Source organism: Idiotropiscis lumnitzeri, chromosome 5, assembly GCF_059441095.1.
Source record: "Idiotropiscis lumnitzeri isolate Australia: NSW breed Sydney's pygmy pipehorse chromosome 5, RoL_Ilum_1.0, whole genome shotgun sequence".
NCBI classification, from domain to species: Eukaryota; Metazoa; Chordata; class Actinopteri; order Syngnathiformes; family Syngnathidae; genus Idiotropiscis; species Idiotropiscis lumnitzeri.
Window position 1 is genome coordinate 25,643,821 of NC_142395.1, and position 8,542 is coordinate 25,652,362.

Genomic DNA, 8,542 nt, shown 5'->3' on the forward strand with positions numbered 1-8,542 from the left:
AGTTAGCCCAGCCTCACTTCCCTGCATTTGGGTCACCCTGCACCATCCCTAATCGTGACACTCGCACCTCAAAACACTCTTATGTCAAGTCATTTTTCCCCCAATAAAATGAATTGAAATGCAATTAATGCACTCCAGAAAAAAAAACGCCCAAATTGTTTGGGTTTTTTTTTTCATTAAAAAAATTTAACACAAAAGTATTGTGTTTCATATAAGGAAGCACGGTGGACACAGTACAGGGTTCGATTCTGGCGGCGGCCTTCCTGAGTGGCGTGTGCATGTTGTGTCTTTTTGCCGGGTACTCCAGTTTCCTCCCACATTCCAGATGCAGCATGGTAGGTTAGTGGAACACTCCAAATTAGCCCTGGGTGTGATCGTGAGCACAAGTGGTTGCCATAGAATGGATCAATTGAATTTTACTGTCTCAGAACAGTTCATCTGCTACATTAACATCAAGTGCGCTAATCAGCAGTATTGTTTAGAAATATGGTCCAGTAAAATATATCTCTTTTTAATGACCACCCCAAAGGAAATTGTTTTGAGGAGCACCGTAAATAAATTCTAACAGAAAATACAAACCGCAGACAGTGACAAGAATGCTGCAGTAAACTTTGAAACAGGGGTGCCAAATCTAGGGCAGGTGGGCCATATGGGGCCCGCCAGAGTATTTCATCAGCCAGATGTAAAAACCTCAGCGGAAATGTTTAAAAACCCACAAATTCTGTTATATGAAGTAATAAACATTTATTTAATCATCACATGATATTTTTAATACTTTTGCTATGCTCCTTAGAGAAAAAAACATTGTAAATGGTTTATTGCAAATGGTTCTCTTGCAATAACTGCGATCAAAGGTGCCACAAAGGCGCACTTCCTGTGGCTATGCCCATATTTGCACTTCCTGTGTAATTACTGGGCTGAAAGAGAAGTCATCTGTCATGCTGTCAGAGAGACAGGTATCAACTGCTGTGATGAGTGCGACATCAGTAATCCCGCAATAACCATATTGAGACGGCTTTGGGTTGCAGAGCAGCTTTGATTTTAATTTCATTTTTTAATCAACTGCATCGCTGCAATCCCTAAAGGTGAACTCAGATTCATGATTACATTTGCTGTCATTTCTATTTAGCTTTCTTGACCCGGCGAAAACACACGTAGGTTTATCATTTAAATTATTCTTCAATGATTGTTGTCTGATGTCCTATCACTCAGTGGAAGAATACAGAGACTGAACAAAAGCCCCACTGACACACTGTCCACTGCTGGATGCGGGATTTCCACATCTAACACAACACGAGAGACTCTCATTAGGGCCGGTCCATAATTAAAGGCGGATTAGCATATTGGGGAGAGGGCACACAATGGTTTGTTTCATCACAGAGGGATCACAGCACTCTGGCTGGAGGGGGATCATTAAAACCATACAGCCAGGTCATAGGGCCAAAAGAAAGAGATTTTCTGACCAGAATGGACTAGTTCTTGATTGGAAAAGAAGGTTTCAATTATCAATTCATTTACTGGCAGTTCAAATGTCAGCCTTGGCCCTCATGTGGAATTTGGATGTTTGCTCCATCTCTTAATTGAAGACTCAACATTGTCCAAAGATGTGAACGAAAACTCTATATTAATTGAAAAAAAATGGTTGATTTTTTTCCTCCACCAAGCACAAAATGAGAAAGCGAAATTTTGTGTCACCGAGAACGCTTGACCTACGCCCCGTCTACAAATGGTTTAAACACAATTCCTGAAATTTGACAGCATGCAAACTAACAAACACACCAGTACTTTCATCTGGCAGCATGTTACCTAACAAACATAATGTCTAAAATCAAACTTTCATTTCAATTCCTCCCAATTTGAATATTGGTCAGGAATGAGCGCGTACTAAAATCAGGTTTTAATGATTATTTTAAGGTATCGAGATGTGCAGGTAAAGAAGCTCTTTAGTAGAAGCACCTGTGGCTAGTGATGGGCAAATGGAGCTTTTATGAACCACTGAACCATTTGAAGCAATCGGTTCAAAATGGTTTGAAGCTTCAAAGCTTCAGTGATGATGACACCTGCTGGCGAAAAACTAGAACTGCAATCAAATACTATAGACTGGGCTTTTAGACAGTAAAACATGAGTAGAGCACACGGAAACGATGATTGATACCTAGTTCTTGATACTAAAAAATATGTTTTTGTCTCTTGTGGTAGTTTTTAAGTAAATAAAACAATCAATCAAATGGCCAATAGATTGTTTAATGTCGAGCTAAGAAATGTTGGGGATGTCGTTTCACTATTTTTTCCACAGTCTTAGGATTTAGACTGTTTCTTTTTAGGGTCTACTAGAGTTCATTTCGAGAATGAAACACTTATTGCTTCGGACGTCACAGGTCACGTGTTTTTCTCCGGATTGACTGAACAGAACATCGGAACAGTGTTCCGAAGCAATTTTATTTCCGGGTTTGAAACGTGCGCCGAAGCTCCGATTTCAGAGTGCCCATCACAACCTGTGGCTAAAGACAAACTGTGGCAGTTGTTACCTTCCTCGATCAGGCTTGTGTTAGTATTTTCAGCTCCAAGCCGTGGTGAGGGTGAACTGACTGGAGACGACACGGACGACGAGGTGTCAATTCGCTTAGCAAACGGATTTCTTTTATCGTCATCTATCTTTTTTTCCCCCATTTACATTCAACATACACTTCTCTTCCGGGTCTCTCGTCCCGCCACCAACACACGTGACACGCCACATTGCTGTCCCAGGTTAAGCCTGTAACATAATGTTTCTATTCGGACCTGGATTTGTCTGATAGAAAATTTGAGTTTTGGCTGTCGATATATTTTTCACTTGTTAGAAGAGTGTAATAGATAGTTTTGTTACAATATAAGCATTTACATATTCATGAAATGGTCTGGTCCAGTTGTTTTAAATCAACCCTAAAACAGACAAACTCTCACAATTAGGACACCTGATGTGTTTTTTTCCCTTACTGTTGTTAACTTTGGTGGTCTGTACTCTCCTGAGTGCTATTATTATAGTTTTATTGTGACAAGTAAAAAATAGGGGGGAAATGACTGGGAAGTGAAGCACTCGTGTGTAAGGAAGTGTAATTTGACCTTGCCACTGTGACACCCCACAGCCTTCAGCTCAGAGCTTCTTCCACCCCATAATTGTGCCATCAAACAGCGACATTAATGAGGTGGTGATTCTCCTCCATGACTGGCACTGATAGTAAAGCTGATTTTATTTTTTTTTATGACCTCATATTAGAGACGGCTTGAAACACGAGCGAGGCAGAAGATTGGTGAGGCATTTTTCAGGTGACATTTGACAAAGGTCGGAGATGAGATTCAAACGTGCGTAACGGACGCCATTCCCCAACGCACCCCCACCCCCGGCCCACAGGTGCTGGTGATTTCACTCAGATTATGTGTCATCTTTTTTTTTTTTAAAGCATCCTGTAATCATTGTTCAAGTATACATGAAAAGCAAGCTGGGTTCACTTTGACTTCTAATGTCTTGTGACGTTAGTCACAAGGTGAGGAATATGCGTGTCTAAATAGTTTTACCTGATATATGAAACACAGACTGGGACAAATTGCCCAAAAATTGTTTTCAGCCATCAATGTCAAAACTGTGCATGGACAAAGGAAACTAATGAAAAAGATGAAAAATATACATTATATATAAAATACTCCCATGAATGGATTTATAACTACAAAATGACTATTTGAAGCATTTGAGACAACACACACAAACTGCAGCACTTTATTTGGCGACATCAAAATGTGCTTTTCGCTTCAGATTGTACAGAGTGGAAAACGCTCAGGCTCTCTAATTTTTGCCTGTGTCGCCAAGTTTTCTGCAGAGAGGCTACTACCGCATGCCGGGCTCACCACCTGGCTGCAGCCTCCACGGGGTGAGCCACACCACAGATCTCCATGTCATTACCATAGTGCAACCAGTTCAGGGTGTACCCCTCCTCCCAAAGTCAGCTAGGATGAACTCCAGCTGACCCGTAACCCTAACGAGGACGCTCGCTAACAAAATGGATGGATTAATTAACACACACACGTCATCCTCAAGTATAGGGCAGCGGCCTGTCCTTGACACGTGTCTTTAAATGTTTCGAAAGGTGGTCTGTCATCACCTGAGGCTTTTTGGGCAACATCTGTTGCTGCACAGGCGCACAGAAACCCTCTTATGGTTTTGGGATGCGGCGTGATGAAAGACATGTGTTCATTATGATAATCTAGTCAGCGTGGACGAATCTTTAACAGAACATATTTTATGTTTTTGGGTCAATGTGTGCTGGAATTACAGGACAGATTGTACGCGGCAAACAAAAAAAATGTCAGGTTAAATCTATAGAGAGTGGCACTAGAAACTTTTGAATTGTCTATAGATGCCTTAAGTATCATGATTTCTTTTGACTTTATTTTGATTATTTTTAGTTAAACCTTTCTTGTACCTTTTTTTCATAGTGTCTTGCTCGTTAGATTTTTGTTTCCACCTGTTCTCGTCAGCGCAGGCCTTTGTGTCAACTAATCAGCTCCCTCCAGACACTCATGTCTTGTGCAGGTGTGCCTCGTTGTCTCGTCTATTTGCTTGTATTTCATTCTCTGGTTTCTTTCAGTCTTTGGTGGTTCCTTGTTGTTTTTGTTGCCAACAGTTTATGTACCTTTGTCATGTCATTTAGTCTTCTTGTTTCCTTCTTTTTGCTCTTTTGTGTGTTTTTTTTGGAGATAACGCCTTCTCCCCACTCTTGCGTCCTTGCTTCCATAAACTTGGGTTCTTTTAGTTCTGACGTTACATCTCGAACAATTTACTCATGCACTGTGAATTAAAAAAATGCCATTTCTAAAATTGTACACTGTATAACTCAATAGCACATTCACAGTACAAACACTCAAGGCGTACACAAGCACACTCCTGTGGAAAGTGTCATGAGTCGTGCAGCTTCTATTTATTCTCGTTCCTTTTTATGGAAAATTCGATCGTGCCTTTTCTCTCTCGACCGAGGCGCTCCACATTTGGAGAGTCTATTTGGGTCTACCTCTCTCCGTCGTTGCCTCCACCATGCCCTGCAGAGGTCTGAGAAAATCTGCCTGAGTGGGCCTTGCTCGCTTACCACGGCTGGCGGTGCCGTATAAAGTAAAGTGGAAAAGTGGACTAGAGCAGAGGGTCGACATCCTGACAAGAGTCTGTTAGGGGCTCGACTTCAAATGAAACAAACAACATGAACATGTGACCTTGGGGGTGGAGCCGGGAGCTTCCTGTGCAGTTTGACCGAAAATTAACAAACAGGGGAGTCCTTCAGATTTAATTGGTAATCATCTGGTACATACAACTGTGGTGCCTTGAGATACGATTTGAATTTGTTCCGTGACTTCGTTCGCAAGTCAAAACACTCCAGCCTCTCGTAAGAACAAAAATAGTTTAAATGTATTTTCAATGAGAAAAATAGCCCTTTTATAATATTGTACTTTAAAAAATAACCATAAAATAACGATGCAATTAAATACAATGTAAAAAAAAAAATGAAACAATTTTTGCCGCATTTTTTGCTTCAATTAAATGGACATTGTGTTGTTCTTTCTGGCGTGCCCTCATAAAAACATGCATATCTATGAAGACACCATAGTAGGCTGCTGTGATTTTTCTTATTCTTCACAGAAGATAAAGAATATATAACCACAAGTCTTTTCTGGATAAATGTCACAGCTGCCTTTAAATAGCTACTGTATAAAAGATTATAAATTACATGACACGGAAGTTTTTTTTTTTAGTCCATCTATTATGTTTGTTTGTTCGCATTAAGCTAAGTGGATTTAAAGCTATGGGGTAGTTTAAAATAGAGGTGATAGGATTTGGACCACAATACTGCACTCTTATCTCAACGCAAAAATATAATCAGAGAAAAGGCTCATATGTTGAAACGTTGATAAGTCAGGTCAGTCGTATCTCAAGGCACCACTGTCTATATTATTCAGTTGCACTTCATTTTACATCCTAAGTTGTTTTTTTTTTCCTGCCTCCTTTGAGTCATACTAATTGTCATCTAAATTTGGATTTCTTCTGAGGGAACGTTGAAGTTAATGGTCCATATTGTGCTCCTCCAAGGGATTGTAATGTGCTAAATGCAGCAATATGGATAATTTTGTTCATGAAGCACAAAATTTCATAGTCACATGTGCATTTAAATTGGCTTCAGGGTTGTTATCAACAGGATTTGTGAAAGAAATGTTCTAATGTTCATCTGGAGACAACCCTACCCCAATTTGTTTGGATTTATAATAATTCAACAAGTGGCTTCTACAAAAATGTTCTCAACTTCCAAGATGCCATTCTTGTGTTGAATATTTTACATGGCAAGGCCCCCACCTCTGCTCACCATCTTTTTAAACCTGAGCAAGAGGTAATCTGCCTCTTCCAATAATTTTTTGGTCCCTCTGAGGAAAAGTTCCTTCAAGAAATCGGCCTTTTCAGTAGGAGTAGTTCATTCGTGTCCCTTTAAAATCTTATATCTTCTGATAGATGAACGTTAAATTGACATTAAATATGACCATTGTGCAACGTTTTAATTGTCCCGACAACCTCTCTGACTGCAAATAGTACAATGGCGCCCTCTAGTGCTGCAATGTACTCAATGACCGTCCAGTGCCGTTTGCTCGCCTCGTCATTTTTAGTGTCAGGCGATCACGGTGAGGTGTGGCACACTGGACTACAAACATTCTAAACCTTATTTTCTCTATGTATGTGTTGTATTGCACATTACTACGCTGATGGGCTGCAATATCATGATGTCAATGAGAGTTGGATGAAAAAGTCTGTTTTAGTGTTCATCTGCGTGTCAGGGTTTTCCGAAGTCTTTCAAATAATTGGAAATTTAGTTACATTGTTTTATCTCCAGTAGACTCAAAACAGCATCAAACAGCTACAGCTCAGTCACAATACTATAGCGTCTTTAAAAGACACACGTCAGACCTTCATTAAATTCTCGCCTTTATTCTCACCAAAACGGCTGTTTACCGTAACCGATTATAACTCCGGGTAACTCGCTCCGTCATCAGCACAAAGGATTACCCTCTCTCCCTCTCTCTCCCTCTCTCTCCCTCTCTCTCTCTCTCTCTCTCTCTCTCTCTCTCTCTCTCTCTCTCTCTCTCTCTCTCTCTCTCTCTCTCTCTCTCTCTCTCTCTCTCTCTCTCTCTCCCCCCCGTCCAGTGAGTCACGTAATGCATTCATAAAAATCGGAAACTACACAACTCATCGAAAAAAAAACATGTCAACACAAGAACAGCTAACAGATAACCCAATTCGTTACACTACTACAACTCGTTACTCCAGTTTTAAAGGCTTCACACTGGCTGTAGAATAGATTTTAAAATTCTGTTACTGGTCTGTATATCACTGAGTGGTTTGTATCCTGAATGTATTCAAGAAATGATGATTGGATATAAACCCACTAGTGCTCGGAGCTGTGCATACTTAGCCAGCTTTGAAAGCAAACATGGTGAAGCAGCTTTTAACTGTTATGCTGCGCACAAGTGCAATAAGCAGTCTACAGAAGTGAATTCAGCTTTAAGATCTACGTTCAAAACTTTGCTTTTGTTTCTCAAACCTTTCGTAAGGTCTTTTAAGCAAAATAGTTTGTTTGTAAATGCATTTAATTGCTGCCTTTGAATATCTTTAGCTGTCATTTGTAAATGCTTTTAAGTGTGCTTTTGATTGCGTGAAGCAATTTTGAAATATCTGTATTGGCTCTCTGTGTTTCATATAGCCCCGACAAGATAAGTATTATCAAATGTGGATTGATAGATGTTAATTAAACGTGTTTATTACTATCTTATGACAATTTGAGTCGACTGCATGAACGATAACCGCAGCACAAGGCCTGAGCGGTGAGAGCCACTGAGCAGAAAGGTCCCAGGAATGTGTGCACTCTAATCCCAGAAAGAGACACAAGATGTTTTAGCAGAGCTCCTCTGGTCCACATGAGTGGTCCCGGCATCCGACGATCCTGCAAACTCCGGAACCGGATAAAGAGAGGCCGACGCCTGTTTGCATTGCAGCAGACTTTCACACTGACGAGAACAGGTCAACTAAATAATCGACAACAATGCCGGCAGAGGCGCTTACAGCCCTTCCTGTCCGCATGGTATGGTAAGACATCACTAGATGTTAAGAGAACGCTGGCAAGCCATGTGGAAAGAGGGATGCGCATTTAACCCTTTATTGGGTTTGGAACTTCGAACACTTTTTTTTTTTGTTTTGTGTTGTTTTGTTTTTTTGACTTTCCACCAAAGCAAATAAACACGGTTTTGGCGGCAGGGGACTCAAGTCACGTCACAACAGGCAACAGTACGGCAGGTAGTGAAATATACTCGAAAGATGAAAATACATCTTCATAGAAGTAGTGTATTGTATAAAAAAGGCTTCACGCTGTTTATTGGCACGCCCAGTTGACATTTACTGTCAAACTAAAAATGTGAAAATGAGAATTACATGTTGTGTATTTAAAACAACCACGTAACTTTGCCTGACTGGGCAAACAAA